A 23,392-nucleotide genomic window follows, 5' to 3' on the forward strand; every position below is an offset into this window, starting at 1 on the left:
ACCTTTGTGAAGATCCGTCAAATGGCATTTCAAATATATAGATAATATATATATATATATTAGGACCCCCCCTTCTAATTATGCCGCCTCTTGGCGAAACAGCACCAAACTTTGCAGAACCATTCAGGGTCAGATCTAAAATGATATTGCAAAATTCCATCCAGTTTCATTGAGTGACCCAAATTTATAAGCCATCCAAAAACAACTTTTCACTGACCCTGTAATGCAGAAATATGCGTGGATGTCCCCAAAAATCTGAGATGTTCGCAAACATCACAGGATGTGCACAGACTTCATAGAAGAAAAAACACCCAATTGTTTTGCTTTTTATGGCCATAGTGCCACCCATCCTAATCACCCCTCACCTCCCCAGAGATATTTTCATTTGTATGACAAGTGCAATGTTGTGTTTTTTAATATGTTTTTTCCATGATATCTGTGGACTACGGGCACTATTCGCGAATCCAACATGGCGTACTTTTCAAACCAACCAGCGGGCACGCATGATGTCCGCGAACATCACACTGCTCTTTGATTGGTCTTGGGGGTGTCCACAGACTCAGAATCAGGAAATTAGTCCGTGGACCAGACCATGATATTACTAATTTTTTAATTTTTTTTTCCTATTTTTTGGGCATTTTTTTTAAAACCACTGGATGGATTTACACCAAATTTACAAAAGCACACTTTCAAAGCAACCATTACTCACCTCGAGCTATGCATTTCTCATGACATTACACATGACATCACACATGACATATTCACCCCCTCAGTTTCCACAAGATGTGAGAAAAAACATTGCAGAGGAAAAACCTTTGTACCCCAGAATTCTTATGTTTAGTGCATATTTTTTTATGAGAGCATAATCAAAAAAGCCCAAAAGGGCCATAAACATTGCTTGTGAAGCCTATTTTCCATGGAAATTATCTTGGATTTGCAAGTTTATAAAGTCAAACCCAGAGGTGCATAGTGGTAACCAGAAAAATGAAACAATATATATTTCATCGGAGATACCATTTCAGGCTTTCTGTCGGTGCTGAACTTCAAATGCAACTGTGCTTCTGGGTCATCATAGTTTGACAGCTCATCTTATTCTGCAAAATATTTCTAGCTTCTGTTCTTTTCGCATAGATCAGCCAACAGGGATCGCCCTGCCACATACTAAGACGTGTCTGCTCCTACAGTACGTTTATAAACAGATGCAACCCTTAACATTTGTTTTGTTGTTCTTATTTACATACATATACTATTTCCTAACCCATCAGCAGTCTTGTGGGCTGTCCTGTCATTTCTGCCTATAGGAAGTCACTTGCAATTATACATGTTCAGCGCGCCATGTCTCTTGCTTCGTACAGGCAATGGAGACCACGATGAACATCAACTGCATTCCATTGTTCCACATCTTTTTTAATAAGAGCATGAGCAGGCAATGATAAGTCCATTATAACAGTACTTTGATTGGCATTCGGCGCGTGCACACTGCAAAGCACATATGATGCCGGATTACAAAAACGTTGCACTGGTGTAAATGCAAAGTTGCACGGTATTATCACTAGGGCAAAGTTAGCCCTATTTATAAAAACACTTGGAAATATTAGAAAACCATTGCACGATGACAAGTGCTTTTTGGCATTCAAGCATTAGGGCAAACATTGACCTGGTGCAAAAAGATACATTTTTACTGTCTTTTTGCACCAGGGCAAAGTTTTCACCCATTTTGCCCGCAGAGTTTTCACTGAAGGACCAGCACCGCTATTAACGGTGCCAGTGCTTTCATGGTCCCCACTCCCATAGAGTCCTATAGGTGTGCTGGGGTTGTAATCCCCCGGTGTTACCGGGAAGTCAGGTGCCAGTAAATCATTACGGGTCCGACGGCAACCCACCGGTATGACCGTCATGATTACCGTTGGACCCGTAATGAGGCCCAATGTCTTTTTTTTACTCAAAGATTTTATTGGTTTTCAAGGTTAAACATCATTACAAAACATCTCTCAACATTCCAGGGAAGGCCATGGGAGGGAGGGGAGGGAGAGGGGGGCAAAAAGGGGAGAGGGAAGGGAGGGGGAAGTGCCAGGGCAGGGGTGTGGCGGGGAGAGAGCAATGTAATCAAAAGAAACAACATTAACTGTTACAAACTCAGCTTCAGGGACCTTGGTCGGACAGACCATCAAGTTTTACATAGGATGATTCCATGGCACAGGGCGTTCTTAACAGAGTTAGTATTTCCCTTTCAATGGGTCTCACACAGTTGCAGTGGATACAGGGTCGGTCTCGGCCTTCAGCTGTCCTCCTCCCATCTTTTCCATATTTTCCCTGCTTTTTGGGGGCACCCTCTTGCCTTGTACACCCGAAGCTCCATTACCACACATTTGTCCACGTCCATGACCCACTGGTCATAGCTGGGTGTGTGCTCTGAACCCCACAGTTGTGCAATGTTCTGCCTAAGGACTGCGAACGCGGTTGACCACATCAGTTTCTCATAGCGAGATAAGTCAGTTTCCCCGGAGACCCCCAGAAGTAATTGTTTCGGGCACCTCTGTATCGTCTTTCCCAGAACGTTAGACAGTTTATCGCAGCATTTCTGCCAGAGCAACTGAATATTGCTACACTCCCACAGAATATGGAAAAAGGTACCTTCCTCTCGCTTGCAGCGTAGGCACTTCGTGTCCACGGCCCTGCCCCATCGGAAGAGTGCCACTCTCAGGTAGTAGGTGCGTTGCAGGATCTTCAGCTGGACGAGTCAGAGTCTCGAAGAGATGGTGGTTTCACGCGGGTACATCAGGGCCTCCGTCCAGTCTTCCGGAAGGAGGGGGCCAACATCTCGCTCCCATTTTATTTTCAGGTTGGATAGCTCTGATGTTGCAAAGGAGGTTATTACAGTGCACATGGTGGAGGTGACCTTCCGCTCTACCCGCTCCAGAACTATGTTTCGTTCAAGCGGGGAGCTTTCGGGCAGATCTAGTATGGTCCGTTGGTGGGCTGTCCAGGCATGATTTAGCTGCATGTGGTGGAAACTTTCCGTGTCCGGCAGGGAAAACCTTTCTTGCATCATTTCGAACGTTGTCAGGTTGTCTTCCTGTACCACATCTCCAACGGTGGAGATTCCACGCTGGGTCCATTCAGGCCATTTTGGCAGTTTCCGTACTTCGGGGAGGTTGCTATTGTTCCACAAAAGCTGGGCCAGTGTTGTGTTTCCGCCCCAGCCCAAGAATCAAAGCACTTCCTTCCAAATTCTCGTTATGTGGGATGCCATGTCAGATTTCGGCGGGCGGTCCAAGTCTCTGTAGAGGTGCTCTATTGGCTTGATTGTAGTGTTGCAATGGAAGCCCTTGATATGCGGAAGACTCCTGTCACCATGAAGCATGTCGTTTACTACCTCCATCTGACTGGCCCAGTAGTATGATTGCATCCTGGGCAGCCCGATCCCCCCCTCCCAAACAGACCTCTAAAGGGTCGCAAGAGCAATTCTCGGGTGGCCACCTTTCCAGAGCAGTTTCCGGAGGATGTATTCGATTTTGTGGATGTCCCGGTGGTCGATATGTAATGGTGCATTTTGCAGGATGTATAGAAATTTCGGCAGGGCGATCATTTTAAATAATGCTGCTCTACCCATCAGTGTCAGTGGCAAGGAGATTCAATGGCGAGTGTCATCTGCAAATTTTGCCATCAAGGGGGACAGGTTCATGGTAGTATATTCAGTAAGGTGCATTGTAATGTGTATCCCCAAGTATTTGAATTGTTCCTTCTCGATTTAGTAGGGGGCGGTCACCAGACATGACGATGGAGTATTCCCTATAGGGAAAAGGATGGACTTGGACCAGTTCACGCGCAGTCCACAGAATGCCTAATATTGGCCCAGCAGCTGCACGACTCTGGGGCAGGAAGTATTTGGGTCCTTCAAGTAGATGAGTAGGTCATCCGTGTAAAGGGATATTCTGTCTTCCCAGGTATCGGACCATCGGAAACCCTCCCATGTTGGATCGTTTTGTAACAGGATCACCAGGGGTTCGATCGCAATAGCAAAGATCATGGCGGATAGTGGGCAGCCCTGCCTTGTACCCCTTCTCAGATCGAAGAGTTCTGATCGCCAACCGTTGACCCTGGTCCTACCAACCGGGGCATCGTATACTATCCTCACCCAACACATAAAGTTCTCTCCAAAGCCCATGCGGCGCATAATGGGCCAGACAGCCTCCCATCTCACCGAGTCGAAGGCTTTTTCAAAGTCAATTGCCAACAGGGCCAGTGGTCCCTGTATGCTGCCGGCTCATTCCAAAGCCGCGAATAGTCTGCGGAGGTTCATGCGAGTTGATCTCTGTGCATGAAACCGCACTGGTCCGGGTGGATCAAGGAGGGAATTACCTCTTGAAGGCGGTCCGCTAGAAGCTTCGCCAGTATTGTAGTTTCAGAGTTGATGAGTGAGATGGGCCTGTACGAGCTACATTTGTCTGGGGGCTTGTCCGGCTTAGGGATCACCAATTGTTGCTCCTCGGAGATCTAGGGGGAGAATGCCCTTTTCACGAGCATGGAGGTACATTTGCAGGAGCTGGGGGGCTATCACGTTAGTGCCCACCCTTTGCCATAGCTCTACCGGGAAGCCGTTTGGACCAGGAGTCTTACCGGTCTGGAGCCCAGAAATGGCGACTAGGATCTCATCTTCCGTGATCTCTCGCTCCAGTCGTTGCCGTTGCGCCTCATTCAGGGTAGGGGTTTCAATTCGATCCATGATCGTGGCATCCATCGGGGTTGTGGATTCACTATATAGCTCTGCGTAGTATTCCGCGAAGCCCTGGGTTATTTCCTGGTCCGTCACCCTTGCGTTCGAACCGTCTGCTTCCAGTCTCCGGACATGGCTACGTCCCTGCTCCTTCCTTTCCAGCTATGCCAGCATCTTACCCACCTTGTCACCGGTTTCATAGACCCTTGCTCTCATTGCAGTGTGCGCTTGGCGCGCATTGTCCATCGCTATGCTTTATAGTCTTTTTTGTGCAAGTAGCAACGTCCGGTTAGAGACCGGTGTATTTTCATCTTCGCACCTCTCCTCTGCCTGTTTGACTTGGAGCTCTGCTTCAAGGATCTTACTCATGTGCAGCCTCTTTTGGGCTGCCGTCCAGGATATTAGTACGCCCCTCATCACTGTTTTATAGACTTCCCATAGCATTTTCGTTGCAGTCTGTGTGTTTAACTCAAAGTATGAGTTGGTGGTCTCCTGTAGTTTATCTATCAGCTCCGGGTCTCCCAGATAGTAACTGTTCAGGCGCCAACAAGGCGGTGGGACCCTCCGGGACGTTGTAAGTAGCATTTCTAGCGGAGAGTGATCAGAGATGCCTCTAGGTAGTATTTTTATTTCCTGTGCCCTGTGTAGGTCAGTTGCGGGAGTGAAAACGTAGTCCAGTCTAGAGAGCGAGGCATGGGCCCCTGAGTGGAAAGAGTACGCTTTAGCATCTGGGTGCAGTTCCCTCCACACATCGCACAGGCCGAGTGCGTTGGCGAACATAGCAAGCCTAGTGGGGACTTTGGTGTTCTTATTTCGTATATGGGATCTATCCAGAGTGACATTCATGACTTCATTGAAGTCACCACCAATTATCAAGCAGTCAGAGGTGTCATTAGCAATTAACGGGGTAATATCAGTGAGCAGTGATTCTAGAAGGGTCGGTGGTGCATAGATGGCTATCAGTGCAATGGACTGCCCCCATAGGTCGCCCGTCACATATATGTATCTGTCTCCTGTATCATGGGTCACTGTGTAGAGGTGGAGGGGCAGGTTTTTGTGTATCAGGATCATAACGCCTCTTGAGCCCATTGTAAAGCCTGAGTGAAATACCAGCTTATAATTTGTGCGCTTAAATAGGGTGTATTCTGTGCCTGCAAGATGTGTCTCGGACAGGAACACTATGTCAGCCCCCCGTCTGTTCAAAAATTGGCGCACCAGGCGGCGCTTAATTGCGTTGCCTAGGCCATTAACATTCCACAACATGAGCCTCAGTGTTCTGAGAGTGTCTACATTATTACGATACTCTGCCATGTGAGTGTGTGTCAGTGGCCGCCCTGCTTGTCGCCGGCAGCGTTATGCGTCTGTTGGAAACATGCCAGTGGTGTGCTGGCGACTTTCCTGGCCATGTTCCTCCATTAGCTTGATAGGTCCCTGATGAAGCTGTGCCCGACAAACCCAAAACCCCCCACCCCATACTCCTCCTAACTAGAAGCATCGGTCGCCCAAACAAAAACTCTATGGTATCAACTGGACACCTAACATGCACTGAACTTAATATCAAACAAAAGTGGTCCCCCTTCTAGGGAAATCCCAAGGGGGGAGGTAGTACTCCTCTGAAGGTGATCCCCAAGGGCAATCCACGCCAAGCCTCCTTAGGGTCACTAAAATGGACTGTTGTGCCTTTATGGTAAATTTTGAGTTGCGCAGGGAAGAGCAGGCCATATTTCACGCCCATCGTGTGTAGCTGTCGTTTCAGGGAGTCAAAGGATTGCCTTGCCCTTTACATTTCCCTCGTGTAATCTGGAAAAAAGGCGATTTTGGAGCCATTGAACGTGACTGCTCCTTTGGTGCGTGCATGTTGCAGCAGGGCGTCGCGGTCTCTGTAATTTAAGAATCGTGCTATCACAGTTCTTGGAGGGGCTCCAGACGGTGGTCTGCCTGTGGGCACCCTGTGTGCCCTTTCTATGGAGAAGAACTTGGAAAAGGCATCGGGCTCGTATAGGTAGGAGAGACATTGTTCTAGAAAGAGTTCCATGCAGGGGCCCTTTGCCTTTTCGGGTATACCCAGGATGCGTACATTATTGCGCCTGGACCAGCCCTCTCCCTCTTCAATTCTGTCTTCCAGCACCTTCAGTTTGGATATTGTGTTATGAAGTTGTTGTTGCACAGTGTTCATTCTGTCCTCCGTATTAGAAATGCGCTGCTCGGCTTCCCCGGTGCGTGCTGACAGTTTTTGGAGGTCGTGCCTGAGGAGGGAGACATCTAATTCCGTCCATTTTCTGCTCCATGGACGTGCAGGAGTCGGTAATGGCGGCCATGATGTCTTTGAGCGATGTTCCTTGGTCCGTCTCCATGTCGTCTGAGAGTTCAGTGGGTTGGGGAGGAGGAATGGAGTATTGGTCCATTTTGCTTTGGGCGTGAAGCTTCCTTGGTCTGTCTTTCCCCATAGTGTCCGGTCCACCGTGTACGCTATGTGGGCCGATGTGGTCAGCCTCGCCTAAGCACCATGCCAGGTGTGCCCCTTGTCTCTTTTACCTTGTCGGCTTCGTAGCTGCTGTGCTCTGGGGATATGTCCACCCTCCAGGGCCGAAGGAACTGCCGCCCGGCAGTAGCGTGCCTCCTGGGGCAAGGCGTGCTCTTCGCTCACACTCCGGCCCATGGGTCCACGCGTATGATACTGGGGTCGCCTCACTGCTCGGAGGGCAGGGGTCACCGGGGTGTACGGTCCTCTCTCCCCTTGCAGGCCTTCTTGACTTCCCGGCCAGTGATGGTGCTCCGGCCAGTCCCCCGAGGGGGACGGGAGCCGGCGCAGGAGGCCTGGGCTCCACTCTTGTCTGTGCTGTCTTGCAGGGAGCGTGTCCACCAATCGGGGCCTCCCCGGGTCCGTGCCTTTCTCCAGCTGTGATCGATGAGTCCTTTGCGGTTCGACCACCGTCTCAGCGGGGCCTCGCTGGGTGTGCAAGGGCGTTCAGCTGCGTGCGCCCGTGGCCATTTTGAAGGCGACCGGCTGCTGTCGCTAGAAAACTTCAAAACTTCACACGGTCGACTCTGGGGACTCTGACCGCGGTTCTCTTCGATCTTCGCTCCAGGAATGCCCAAGGTTATTCGGTATCGTATCAGAGTATTTCCAGCTCTTATTACCCCTGGAAACAGGCTTTTTTATATCAGGATGTTAGTGCGGCCGCGGGAGCTGAGCAGATGCACGTCCACTCCATCCCGCAGTTAGCCACGCCCCCGGCCCAATGTCTTTTGATATAGTTTAGATATCTCTTCCATGTGATAGCTAAAATGATGCTTAATTATGCAGCCTTACAGATCGCACACAGTTTGTCTAAAATAAAGCTTGTCAAATCTAGGTACCTTCATTGAACAACCCTACAATACACTTTCACATGCATATAATATACATTTTAGTTGTTTTGGGATATCTGCTCTACTCTGATGTGGCACATAATGGGCCCAAATCACAAATGTTTCAATGGAGCAAATCAGGAGAGGTCATGAACATCTCAAATTTGCTCCTGCTACGTAGCACCTTATTCACAAAGGATGCAACTGGAGCAAATATGGATCTGCCTGGTACATCTTTGAGAGGCTCATGTGCAAATGTGATTCTCAACAATTTGTTCAAGGGCACCTCAGAGATGCTCCAGGCTTCTCTGGATTTTCTCTAATTGGAGGCTTTGTGAATCAGGTAAGAGGTAGCAGGAGCAAACCTGACATGCTCACGGCACCTTCTGATTTGCCCTAGTGTAAATCTCTGTGATTGGGCCTACAATGTCCTATTTTGACTGCCATTGGTCCCCAGTAACCCTAGTTACCTCGTCACACTGCAGAAGTAACCCAGTATACCTATATATTTGCTACTATTTCTTTATCTGTAACATTTTCTTCCTCTTCACTAGTGTACACTGTATCTGTGATATTTCACAAGACACATCATGGTGTCCTATGCTCCTTCTGCTGTAAAAAGTACAAAGTTGCTTAGGATAATCTGGGCCTCATTACGACCCTGGCGGTATGGGGTTAACAGCACCGGTAGAGCTGCCAGTGCCGTTAACCCCATGCTGCCTCATTACCAGGTCCGCTCGCGGGACCTGCTCAGGACGCCTGGTTTTCCCAGACGTCCTTTGCGGGTCCTGCAAGTGGCCCAGCATGCTAACAACGGGCCCGTCATTAACGGGCCCATTGTTAACAGGCTCCCCGTTCCCAAATGGGAATGGGGATTCATTTTTACAGGGTCCAAGTGTGGAACATGTTTACCCATGCCACTGCACCCTTTGCCAATGGGGAAAGAAAACTGCCAAAATGGAGGCACTAATCCCTGTGTGCACCAAATCTGCAAAACTGCGCATGGTTCACTATCACAAGAGGCTGCACACCCTGCCACACAAAGTCAAATTGGTGTAAAAACAGGAATCACTGAATGTCACCTGCCACCTGTCAACTGTCACCTGTCACCTGGAAACTGAAGAAACACCATAGAAGGGCTAAAATCCGAAAATGCTCTTAAATACATCTTTCTAATCAATGGCAACCTTCAAAGTGCTGTTTTGCCGCTAAATTCTATCATCTTTCCAGTGAATTATTGAAAGGAAAAATGTGCTGAAATCATAGATTCTCAAGCAGGCAGTCAGAGGAATCTTGGCCTCACTGCCTGACAGCTGTTTAAGGAAATTACCTGCAAACCCAGTTTAAAGGTGTTTCTTTTTCTGGAAGAAATTGCAAAATGTGCCTATTTAAAGCATGTTTGTGAAGGGCTTAATTCTTTTAAATGTCTACATCTCTTATGAACTGTGCTTATTTTTATATGTATTAAAGAAAATACTTTATTGTGAATCTTACAGTAACTCAGTGGATGTAACTGCTTAATTCTGATTGGACAGTGCCTGGCCTGGGAAAGTTGACATCTCAGCTTGACACTCCCTTGAAAACAGGAAGCCTAATGGTTCCTGCATAATGACAACAAGGGGGAATGAGACCGCATTAGACATTCGTCTGGGGCTGAGCCAAGAACAATGCAAGCTGCCCAACTGATCTCTATAGGGGAGCTTCCTTCTCCAGGAAGGGGACACACCTCCCTTTTCAAAGGATTGTGACAGCTGTTGCCTGTGAAGGGGAGGTACAAAGAAAATAAAACTGCTGGGACTGTTTAAATCCTTATATGTGATTAAAGTTGAAACTCTTTAACTGAGCAACCTAAAGAGGGATACATCTGAAAATTGGTAGACATTAACCTAATTTCAGGCGGTTGCTTTGAAGACATTAATGAAACCTGTACCATTTAAGGAACTAAAGTTATGAAAACATTCTAATTGTAGCAGAACTAAGATTGTATATACATGATCCACTGATAAGCACCCAGAGATTTACCAAATTAGAAATGATTAATCCAAACTGTTATGGTTAAAATTGATAAAAATCCATAGAATGACAAAGACAGCTCTCATAAAGATGGGGATTGAATGTGAATATAGACAATCAAATATGAAATGTATGTGTCCAATTTTCTTAGGGTACATCATTTTAGAAATGTATATTTGGGCAAAAGTTATGATTTTGGTCAAAATCAATGTGGGAGTTCCTAAATCCATCATAAAGATGAGAGCTCTGTTCTGACTGCCAACCAAAACAAAGCATGTGCCTGCGGCCACTCACAGCCATGGGGGTGTGTTTTGAAATTCTTCCCACACCATAAAACTTGGTGATGGCATTTAATAGTTTAAATATAGGAACTTCACAACACATAGGACACTGCTTCCAGAACACATCCAGATTTCTGCGCAGCACCTTGTTCCAGACTTCTTTGAAGATCCAGATTTCTTTGCAGACTCCAGACTTTAGCATTGCTGAACTCTTGCTACCTAGACCCAATTTCAAACATCCAAAACGTAAAAATATCATTCTGATTCAGCTTGGCTTGCTACCATTAAGGCTTTCCTGCTGAAACTTGCATCCTGTTATCTACCGTGTCCAGTGGCCAGAAGGACCCATCCAAATCCAGTCTGAGGTGCAGTCCCAATTGACCAGAACCGCGCCGCTGATCCAATCCCTCCAGAGGTGCCCTGCTGCCGGTAGACCTGACCCGATCCAATGACCAGAACCATGATGGTCCAATTTAATTACCTGGGACTGTAAGTATTAATAGAAAGAACAGTCACCATAGTATATCTGCATTGTATTATCCCATTCTCAACCATCCCATCTTTAAATTCAGAACCCTAATATTGTTAGAACCATTCTTGCGCTGATTTTTCTCTCATCTGTGTTATTAAACCATTACCCATTAGTGATTTGGATTAATGAAAGTAATTCCCATGCAGAACGGAAACTAGAGTATCACACATGAAGAGTTATGAGTGGCCGTGAGTAACTGTGGAGATTCATGTGTGGCATTCTCTTTTTCATAGTCATTAATATAGTGTAATAAAACCTATCTGTCATTTTTAAAGCCAAATTCCGTTTCCATTTTCGCGCCTATTTTGTAAAAACGCCTCTCACCAAAACCTCCATAACTTCTTCAATTTTTAAAGCTAGAAACGAAATTCCAACTCTCACTGATACCTAAGACCCTTAGCTACCTCTACAACTAAATTTGACCCGTTTTTCTCCAATATCACATAGTAAAGGTTTGCCACGAATTTGCAGTTTTCAAAAGTTTCCCACTTGTCTTTTCCCCATTCAAAGGATTCTTCAATCCTGTCCTGATCTAAAGTGTGTACTGTTGTTTATATTATAGCTCATGTGTGTTAGGACCTGTTTAGTGTTGCTTTCCTCAGAATTTTTATCCATTTAAGCATTTTTGCACCCTTTTGCATTATTATACAAAGCAAATTTCACCTGTCAGTTTAAAGTGTCATTTTCCAAAAACTGTTTTTCTCTCTTGTTTGGGGAGGGAAGATTGCATTGAAACTCTAGACATTCTCTTTCATTCCTGAATACCTGCTGATTACTCACATTTGTGTAGAATTTCTCATTTGTACTTCGGTACTTTGCAGGGGGAACATTAACCTAAATGCTATCTGTTCACAAACCAAAACTGTTCTTTTTCGCATGTTTTCTATTATGCATCATTATATGTGAATTCAATTGCTTGATTTATATTCTGAATTGTATTGTCACAGCTTGGTGATTGCTGTCCTATATATATATAGTAAACTTATGTGTGATTTGGATGTTAAATAAATAAAATAAATATTTACTTTTACAAACTAGCCTAATTCCTGGTTCAGTGTGACGTGGGGGGTATTTTGAGAAGGGTGTGATATGAGTGGTATATCATTCAGAATATTGAACTTATAGACACAAATAAAATAAGGGTTTCATTGCGCACTACATGCTAGGAGAGACCTGGGTGTGTGCCTAATTGAAATCCTTAACACAAGAAAAGGGCAATTACCGGGTCTGCCAAGGTTGGCATGACCCGGTTACTGCCCTTTTCTTGGACTCGGTAAGAAATCATTACTGGCAGCAGCCGTGCCCTTAAAAATGGCATGGCTACCGCCAGGGTCGTAATGAGGCCTTCTGTCTTTCTCCCAGTTACACCTATGGTAGTGCCCATCCACGATTGTTCATGGAAATGTGAGCAATTCGAACTTCTATTTCCTTTTGTGACAGGCGTCCATCCCACTCATTGGTACACTGAGGTAGGAAGTATTTGGGGTACAAGATTCATTTATTCTATTGACTAAAACTGTCATCCCATGTCTAGAAAAAGCAGTCTACATAGCTTTTACCTCACTTGCCAGACACATATTAAATCCTATCCAAATACATTTCTGGTATTGGTGCTGCTAATAATCACACTGAAAATAAAACCATGAGTTATACTTCCGGACCATATTTTACCCACATATAGGCCATGATCCTAGTCTGCCACAACATTGAGTAACTTATTCTCAGATGCTTTGCCACTGTATCTTCAATTCCCCAACTCTTGTTGGCTATGATTGGACAACAAAAAGTGGTGTAAATAGGCTTTGGCCTGAGGAGCAAGGCAAACCCTCTATTGCTCATGCCCCAGCCTGGAACATTAAAAAAAGGGGAGGGGGCAACTGTGGAGTGTGAATTTGCTGTTCACAAGTTAACTGGAAAACTCGTTACACTATGCTGATTAGTGAACACATTTAAAACCACTGGAGAGGCCCCCACGTGGTGGTCAGATACAATTAATAAAGTGTGCACATGCTTCACAAAAATAAATAACACATTTTGATATTGTACAGAGCACCTGCTGAAGCAGTGAGCGTGCTGTCTCTCTTTCGATAACTACGGTTTGAATTAATCAATTAATCCTGTAATGCATTTTGTGTTCACTGTAGTACATACGGCTTGTGCGTTCACCATAGCACAATTTATGTCCCATTTCCATCTTTCCTTGGGAAGTATTTTGATCAAAAGCAATAACTATTTTTTTAATTTTGAAATTCATGTTTATGAGTACAGTACCATGATGGTTTAGAAAATAGCTCAGTGTGCCAAGCATTTGTTACAGAGATGTGTGCTCACATGCCAGCTCACAGTACCAAATCTTGTCAAGGGAGACATACGGGCTGAATTTTGAGTTTGGCACTATTTCCTATGGCAACACAACCAAACGGTAATACCCATACTACATGCGGTAAGCATGAAGTAACTTGAAGGGTCTGATGGTTTCAAGTCATGTAGACCCTTCCGTTGTACCCCATCTTGGAGTCCCATAGGACCACATGGGGATTTCAGATTGCTACATGTGATAATTTCCCCAGTAATGGTTTGAAGTGGCAGTCGATATCACAACACAAAGTCTGGCAATAAAAATGAGTTTCAAACAAAGATACCAGATGTTATACCACTACCACCAAACTTGCTTTTTTCTGTTTGAGGTTGATAAACTTGCGTATATAAACGTTGGTGGTAGTAACAATTACTGTGCTACAAAAAAATGTACCTACACCCAAAAACTCTAGTAATAAAAATGAATATAGCAAGAATATGTTGCAGGTCTGGAGCATGTTGCTTCAAAATGAGGCTTGAAAAAGCTCAGGGGCCAACCCTAATGAACAGCATAATGTGTTAGTCCGGAAAGTTGATTAAGTGGCCAAATTAGATATCGTGGAGCCAAAGTGTCATGGCCCATATTCTGGCTGTGCCACCGGATGGTACTGTAATCCTGGACAGATCATCTTATCTCATTGTATCTGAAGTGAAAAGAATTCTTCTGAAATTCCGTTGGAATTGTGTAGCCCCTTGCCTGCACTTTCTTGACATGTAAGCCATTTGAGTGGAAAGACTGGTGACAGTTGACCAAAGGTCAAAGGCTTCTTCCAAGCTTATGTTAGGGTCCGCTTACTTGACACAAGAACTGTTTTCTTTTTTGGCACAATTTTAAATGTTCTTTTTCTTCACATCATGAACATCATTCTGCCAGTCTGTGTGAAGCAATCACAATAAGCAGGTGATTAAATCCTTAAAATATAGTAAACAACTCAGATGAGATCTTTGAGGTGCAAATCAGTTAGACTTGTCTACTTCCATTTTTGATGGCTAAAATAAAGCTACAACTATGTTCCTTTTTTAAACTAGTTTTCTGCACAGGTTCTGTTAAACATTTTGTATTATTGGTTTATTATGTGATTTGTGTATTTTTCAATTCAGGTCTACATAACAAAGTATAATTTCAAATTCATTACAAAAAATACATCTTAGTGCATGACACAAATTAGTCTAGTGTTCAATTTGGAGATTGGGCCCGAAGTTTTTGATTCTGGTCAACTCAATTAATCTGATAGTGCCTAACCTGCAAAATTGCCAATCTCTAATATTTCAAAATGTTCAGCTTGTAAAAGAAATTGAGTTCACTGGGTGTACTCCTAAAAAATCCACACACATTTTAAGTGGATATAGATGTACTTCATATATAATATTAGTGGCCATTTATATATTGCACACCACAATGTGTTTTTTGGCATACTCATGGCAACATCTGTTAAAAAAAACCCATTGCCTCTTCTAATCTCAGTCTATGTTTGGTTATGTGCACTTTACTGGTAACTCCTAAGCTGTATCCTTTATCTATGCAGTGGTATGTGCACTTTGTTGCTTCCATTCTGTTATCCTCATAAATGCTTCAGCAGTTGTACATTTTGTGGGGGCGTCAATGTGGGCTCTGTGCCTATGCTCATATGTGGCACCCTTGTCATTCAGCTACTGATATGTGATCCGCATCTATAGTACAGCTTAGATAACTTCCCTGTGGCTACCCTTTTTAAGATGTGTCATGAACATGTGCTAGGGCAACAGTACCCTCAGGGTTAACAGGGAATGATGCCCTCAAAATGCCACTTGTTTATTATTCAGATTCAGATTATAGCATGGATGAAAGGGGTAAGGAAGCTTTAACAGAGTTCCCATGCTAATTGTAATCGCTACCAGGGCAACATAATAGGCTATGGGTTGTGATTGCAATGGTCCCTGACGTAAAGTCTTAGGGTCCTTTCACATATTTTGTTTGGGGGAATCCCCAAAGTTATTTGTGCCCTGGGCTGCAAATATGTCAAGATGAAAAAGCATAAAGAAAACACAGAGTCACTGCACCGTAAAAAGATGGTATACAGTATCGAATCCATTATAGTAAATGCACATATCTCAAATATTTATATAACGAAAACCTTTATAGTGAATGCATTTTGGGGTGGGGTTAAGGATTAAATATTTTTGGGAAACGTTTGGGGTGGGTTTTTAGGGGTCGTAAAAAGTGGGTTTGGAGGACGCCCCCTAAAAAAAGAAAAATGCATTCACTATAAAGGTTTTCGAGATATATGTATTCACTAAATCAGATTTCGATATAAAGACATGTAACCAAAAAGACCCTGTTGCTAAAGCAAATACAAATAAAGCTCAGTAATTCCAATGATATATACAGTTCTGAACCAACCAGGAGGCCTTGTCTGGCAATCTCTGGAAAGGGATTTAACACCTTTGTGTTAAATTGTGGATTTAAAATGCTATGCATATTATACATAGTACCAAGATGTTGGAAAGTGACCAACAATGACTACAAGCAGGTGAGTATTAGACATATTTATCTGGGTTGTGTGCAAAACTAAAAGAGGTTGTGCTATAACAGGTGTGAAATAAACCAATTCTGGCTTTTAGGTTCACTTCATATTGCATTCTGGTACATGGCGATCCTGGATTTATATTATGTACAGGAACATGGCATGCAATACACATAGACTGGCTTCTAGAACATGATTTGAAAGCTGTGCGTTGACATGTTTTTTCTTCCTGACTGCCTTTAACACAATTATGAATTTTCATATTCAGCAATAATTTAGCATGTATTTTCCTGTCTGTGCTTGAAGGTATAAACGTGAGCATGCTTGAATTATGCCAGGGCTAACTCTTTCTTTTATCTTTATCGAGTAGATAGTATGAATACCGTTTTAGTTATATTAAAATGTATTTTTTAAAGTGTTGTGAAGCTACTGATATTCACTGTGATGCAGTGAATTTTTCTCTATTGCCTGCAACAATTCTTTCTGGTAAGTGTGCATGTTTGAGTCATTCAAGTTGCAGCCGATGCATCTAGGCCCCAATGTCCCCACACTCTCACACTCCCAATTTAACAATCTAATCTTCCAAAACACCTTAATGAATTACAAAAAACGATCCTATCCTTCAAATTATTCATCCCCAAACACACATCAACAAGACGCCTGCCCAGGTAAAACAATGACTTCAAACATGCACCCATATCACACTTATTCTTGTGTGTCTTGAAAGCACAGTTGTAAAACGCAGAGGACTTTATTTTTGGGCTTACATTACTTTATGTTCTAGGACAATGGCAATGGCCTACAATGGTTCAAACATTGTCCTAGTCTGCAGAGGCATGCAAAACAAAATGACGCAATAAAATATTGATATCTCGTTTTAGTTGTGGCTGCCCCTGCCCTGGGCCTGCATGTACTATTTGCGGGCTCAAACTGACCAGAAATTCGCGATGCACCCTCATGGGCCATGTGCCCCTAGGACTCTGGGTTTTAAGACAAACCTCATAAAGCGAATCGACTTTTCTTTTACAATTGCAATCTTGCCCTCTAAAACAGAACGATGCCAACAGAGAGCTGCAGGCATGGCAGGACTTATCCACCCAGCATGACGTCATTTGACAAGAAAGACGATTCTGAGGATAAGAAGGCACCCGAGACCAGAACCGTCCAGCAGCCCAATCAATATGACTTGATGTGATCCAACCCAATCCTTCCACCTTTCCTTTTCACAAACTATTAAACAGCCCACCAATTCACATCAGGCATTCCCTCTTACAGGTTTACTTCAGAAAGGGGATCAAGCCCACATACACAAAACAACCTCTCCTCATTGGTCAGTGATTAGGTTCCCTTTCTTTCCAGTAACTCGGGACACCTGACTGCCCCATTCCATTGCCTCTTTCTGTCCTCTATTCTGCAAGCCTCAGTTGCTTCTGAGGCAGGCTTCAGCTGTAAAAATGCCCACATTACATAACAGACTCAAAAAATGGAGGCATTGTCAATTTTTTCAATCTTTTAAATTATGTTACTTGCTTGGCGTAGTTATAGAAACAGACAGAAGCCACAGAGAAGTTGCCACTGGCCACTGCTGTGGAGATTATTTGTGAAAGCTGCACCTGGAGAGCGTCTATGATGAGTTCTGGGTCACAATGACATGGCAGAAATGAAATTAATATCGGTCATTTCAGAGGGCTGTCTCTTTTTTGCCAATCCTGAGCTGACTGTAATCTTTGAACAACTCCTATCCTGGAGGGATGTGAAAAGATTAGGTTTTCTGGATATCCACCATCAACATTCATGACATAAATTTGCATCTAATGAATCCGAAAGGGAAATCCCACGGATATCCACAAATCGTGATAGGTATACATGCTGGAGCACCAGATTTGTACACCACTGGCTCAGAACTACATTTTTCTATTTGTAAATACTTAGTAAAAGTGGGGGGAGGGTAATTTAGAGCTGTTGGTAATCCGTCATCATACTGAAAAGTTCCAATCCACCTGGATAAAAAATTAAATGGGAACAGCCCTCCTATCAATAACAAATAGAAATATCCTCTGCCCGTCCGGCCTACCCTCTTAGACCTTTTTCATCAATGCCTAGGATCCTTGGTAAGAGGGAAGGCCGATTAGGCCTGTGTAGAGACCACTTCCATGGGCTTAGCGAGTTCCTCCAAATATGCCCTAAGAATACTGCATAATAAATGCACAAGAAGCTGGCCAGAGGGAAGCACTCCTCCAATGCAGTCTCCTGGCCAAGCCAACCTGATGTGTGTTATCTCACATTGGTTTACTTTCCACTCTCTGGGGATCATATTGTTCGGCTGGCTATGATCTCTGCACTGATTTTCATAATTTGGGCTTGCTTTTTGTGTGGATTCAAATGTAACAAAAGCTCACCATTAATATGTATGCTCACACCATGGCTAGAACATAACTTTACAATACCATATTATTTTAGGTGGGTATAGGTGAGATCCTATTTCCTATTTTGGTACATAGGTTTCAATGTGTGAATGCATATTGAAGATATGTTGATGAATATGGCACTTGCTGAAGTGGAACTTCATTGTCCCACTCGCATCACGCAAAATGCAACACTATATCAGATGAGTAAAAAGAATCGGGAGGATAGCTCAGCGGTAACGTGCTCACCTTGGAAGCAAGACGACACGGAGCAACACAGGTTTGATCCCCGGGTCCGCACTTGGTTATTAAGCGCGTTATAAATAACCTATCATATCATATCACAGGGGTGAAAACGTCTCCCATCGGAAGTCAGATTTTCAGCATGCCACCAAATTTGAAGGATTCTGCCACCTCAAACTAGTACTGCAATTTTGGTGTGTAACAAAACCTCTAAATAAATAATAAATACATAAATAAATAAATAAATACACTGAAGACATGACAACGAGCGAAGACACCCGAAGAGTATGAATCAGAGAAAGGGTTTTCTAGCTCTTGCATAAAACACTGCATACACATTTTTTAAATGGTGATTTGCACTCTGTCAGCAAAAGCATCAATTTTGAGTGCCAGGGAGAATAACCACTGTAATTTAAATTAATGGCTATATTATCTTGCAAGTTTTCGGCTATCCTTAAGCTGTAACTGATGATTGCATTGTGACTTGTGTGACACTGGAACCGAACATGGGTATTCAAGTATCTTCATTTGAGTACATTACTGTCACACACAGATAATACGGCATGCAGGAGAAATATTTTCCTTTCAGACATTGAGACTTGAGAGATAATAGTCAAGGTTGACACACTTAATACAATGTTATTTTGATGAATTCGTCAATTTAAGCCATTTAGACTGAAGATCGATTCTTGATATGTATTCCTTTTTAAAAATATGCGAGCAACTTCACTGCAGCATAATATTTCTAGTGTTCCGTCTATGCCTGTTTTGCTCAAATGACACGAACACATGACAAGATGTCAAGGATCTAGAAGATACACATACCATCAGTTTGTTTCCTCTCTGAATCTGTAACCTTTGGCTCTTCAGATGTGTTGTACTGCAATACCCATCAGCCCTAGGCAGCATATTCAAGGGTGAGAGGTCATGGGAATTGTGATCCGAAACATCTGGAGAGCAGCAGGTTGGAGGCCCCATGATTTTGCTATGGGATACTGGCATGGCTTGCGTCTATTATTATGATGATCTCTTAAGTCTTTGTTATTTATACATTGGTCCAGATGTAAATTCATGGGTGGAAGGATACTGTCAGCAGGAAAAAAGTTTCCATAATTGGGCACTCTGCCACTGTGGCTTAAAACCGAGGAGGGCCTATTTAAGTCCATGAAACAATTAAAAAAAACACTGGTGTGTATCTCAACAACTAGGGGTCGCAGTAATAGTGCAAAAGCTCCAGAAGTGGCCCACACAATCAATGTTCAAGCAACAGAATCAGTAACAATCAATCCCTTTATGATGGTGTAGCAATTAGACACCATGTTTTGTGTCTCCAAAGCATAGTTAATTCGTCTGGGACTGTGACTGGCTTTGGCAGAAAAATGTGTGTTGTTCGTCTAGTGTTACTGGTGTTTAAGTCTTGAAACTCTTAAGAATTAGTCATCATGTTTTTTCTTTTAGGATCAACATTCCATTTAAAAGGTAATCAGTTTTGAAGTTCATCAAAATATATTTCCAATCTTAGTGTGTACTTCCTTTACTCAAAACATATAATTTGATTTTCCCAAAAATCAGTCTAAGGCTGATTTCAACCCTCGAGCCATACATGGATCCATAACTTCATTGAAGTCTCCACATACAATCAAATTAGGATGATTGGATTGCAAAATATATTTTTTAACATCAATCCAAAACTCAGTATTAGCAAACATTGGGCCATACATGTTTAATATAGCTCCAATTTGCTCATCAACTTACAATTTGATTAGAGCTCACCTGTCCTTGTCATCCACATCTTGATGTTACATTTTATAAGATAGACCCTTATTAATAAGGATTGCATAACAAGGCATACCATTACATTTACCTTCGGCCTGACTTGGAATAACTTCACCCACCCAAAGATTTTTTAGTTTCATCGATTTGTGTGCCAAAAAATGTGTTTCTTGATACATTTCTTGGGATACGTTAGTACTTTTTGCCTTTTGATTGGATTGTTAATCTCCTTAGCATTCCAGGAAGCATTTGAAAGCCATTAGCTGATATCAGAGGCACTTTCATTTGTCTTTTTTAGAAGACTCGTGAGATGCAGCCAATACATATGAGGAAAAATAAAAATGATCAGATAACATAGCATTCCATGACTTTATATTGTGTCAAAGAGAAAGATTATACTCATATGAGGAAACAAACACTGGGAAATAGATAAAGGAAATGGACAAACAAGACTGCAGTGCCTGCCAACTACAAAAATGTCATTTTTAAACTCCTAAATCGGTTAATTATGAGATCACAAAGATCAAGGGGAGGAAAAAAAATACATCAATCTCATTCAAAAAGAAAGTTCATATGAATGCAGCAGAATTCATAGGGTGTAGAAGCGCCTAACAGAAAAACACCCCAAACCCATAGACTGTATTAATTAGTTCAGCACTACAAATACACTAAAGTTAGTATGGAGTAAATACCGTCATGTAGCCACCTTGGACGCAAAGGACTGTTGACACAAATCAGGAAGCAAAGTATCCATGTCATCCATTTTTAACACCAACAATCAAATGAAGGATTTGAAGTCAGCAGCATCATCAAAGACCAAGGTATTACCATTTATATTAATCTTGAAGGTACACGCATGGACAAGCCCATATCTTGCATTAATTTGCTTCAATGTTGGGCGGTATGTTAAGAATTCTTTTCTTCATTGCACAGTTTTATTTTCAAGATTCTGTGCCCATTCCATGAGAGTTGCACAATTTCCTTTGCGTTTTTAATGATCATTTGTAGTTGCGTGTAATCAAGTAAAAGGAAAATCAGAGTACAGACAAAAGACCTTTTGGGATTTGAGGATTCTGTAGTACCAATTTGATGTGCGTCTTGAATATTAAACATGGTTGATGGCTGGAGACCAAGGCAATTTGGTAATGTTTTTATTAAGAATAAAGCAGCATAATCACCTTCACAGTTCTCTGGCATACCAATTATGCAAAGATTGTGTCTACAACCCCTATTTTCCAGTTCTTCATTATGTTTCTAGAGGTCCTTTGCTGATTTGTTCAATCCTTTCCTCCACTTCACCTATTCTGGGCTCAAACAGGGACCATCTGTTATCAAGTTGCTGGAGTTTAATTATTAGTTGTTTGGAGTGGCAGAGGAGAGTCTCTCTTATGCCTTTTTAGAGTAGTTGTGGGGGAGGGGAAGCTGAAGACAAGGTATCTTTATCACTGGATTATTTCTGGGCACTTTCTAGGCACCCCATTGGGCCATCATATTAGAAACCTTTAAAGGTTGATAACCGTAGAATAAATTATTCAGCACTTTGAAGAAATGCAAGAATATTATTCAAGGTCACTTCCCATGGGTAGATATAGATGAGAATATGAGCCAAATAAGCTACCAACGAAACTGGCAACACATCCAGTTTAAGAAAAGCACATAAAAAGAGAAGTTTTATTCTATGATTAAAGCGGAGTGCCAGTCTAGGTACTTTATAAAATGATACATACATTTTTAAAGCTTTAGTCTTACTAAAAGGTCACCCGAGGGTGCTCTTTGAGGTAAGCAGACTGGAAGACGAGCCCTTTCTTTACTCCTCTGCATCGAGTCAATCAGTCTGCTCATGTGAACCGGGGTTTTGAAACTAGAGTGCCGCTCAGGCCTTCCGAACTTCACGCAACCAAAAACATCTGGTTCAGGAACATAAGGAACATAAGATAAGTCATAATCCGTTCATCAAAGTATTATTTTATGTAAGTGAGCTGTGACTTTTTGACATATTGAAGTCATAGGGAACAGAGCAAGACAGTTAGGCAGTCCTTCCTGTTGGACCCCGTCTGTGATTTCCGATCAGTTTAAAGCCAATTTTGCACAAACCTTTCTCCTCTGTCCAGGAACAATAGAGCACAGGAGCACAGTATACTGATCACAATGGCAATATTCAACTGCATGAACAAATTGGTAAGTTTCCTTTTTCTTAACCTATAGTTTTGCCACATTAAGTGTAATTAAATGTGCTTATATTACATACAAAACTCATTCAGTGCTCACATTAGAGTTGTTTGTGCAACCTGCAGTCATAGGTTCAAACACTGGATGGGCTGACTCAGACTATCATCCTTGCAAGACTGATACATCGAGAACCATTTAATTGGGTAGCATGAGTAACCTGACAATCTGGAATGATACGAATTATACAAATGATATATTATTATTATTATTATTATTATTATTATTATTATTATTATTATGATTATGATTATTATTATTAATATCATTATTATTATCATCATCATTACAAGAGGTGGACAAGTCTCTTTGCTGATGCAGACTGTATTGGATTGTGCAAGTAGTGTCAACATGGCTCCTCTTAGAGTCCTACAGTACGTAACTGCTGCTAGGTGGTAAGCAGAGAGAACCGTCTTTGGACTGACAGAGCAACACTTTTTTGAAGGGGGCCTATCCACTATGCAGGGAAACAGGCATGTCAACTACTTGTTTATTAATCATCCATGGATGGGCATACATTGCATAACTGAATAATGTCCTCATCAAAACGCCCACTTTAGATAGGGATTGTGGAGCTGAATGACCTAACATAACATGAGGGTACCTCTTTCCTTGTATTTGTGGGTGTATTTATATATATATTATATTCCAGCCACCAGCTCTAAGGCATCAGTGTGCTGCAGAAAAACACAAACAATTAGCAAAAAGCAACATATTGTTCATACTGGAGCAAGGCTGAGCCTTCCGATAACTCTCAACATTAGATGGAACTGTCTTAATGCAGAAAAGCTGGCAATAAATTCCAAATCTTAGATGTGACAATAATACACTCAAGTGGTTCTATATTGAGTGTGGAGTTACCTTGTAGGCTTGAAACTGCCCAATCTGTTGATTAGAGCTGTATGTTTTTTATTGAAATGAACCTGCTAACAGATCACATTAATTTAACACTAATTGACTGGACATTGGACTTGAATTTATGAAGGCTA

At 42.7% G+C, this 23,392-nt stretch overlaps 1 protein-coding gene across 5 annotated transcripts in view; it reads right to left on the reverse strand.

Annotated features, from left to right (window-relative positions):
- The window catches only part of GRIA4 (glutamate ionotropic receptor AMPA type subunit 4), a 1,206,498-nt gene that overhangs the window by 440,839 nt on the left and 742,267 nt on the right, over positions 1-23,392 (reverse strand). The window lies entirely within an intron of this gene.

The sequence above is a fragment of the Ambystoma mexicanum genome, chromosome 7q, assembly GCF_040938575.1.
Source record: "Ambystoma mexicanum isolate Mex_15411 chromosome 7q, UKY_AmexF1_1, whole genome shotgun sequence".
Taxonomy (NCBI): Eukaryota; Metazoa; Chordata; class Amphibia; order Caudata; family Ambystomatidae; genus Ambystoma; species Ambystoma mexicanum.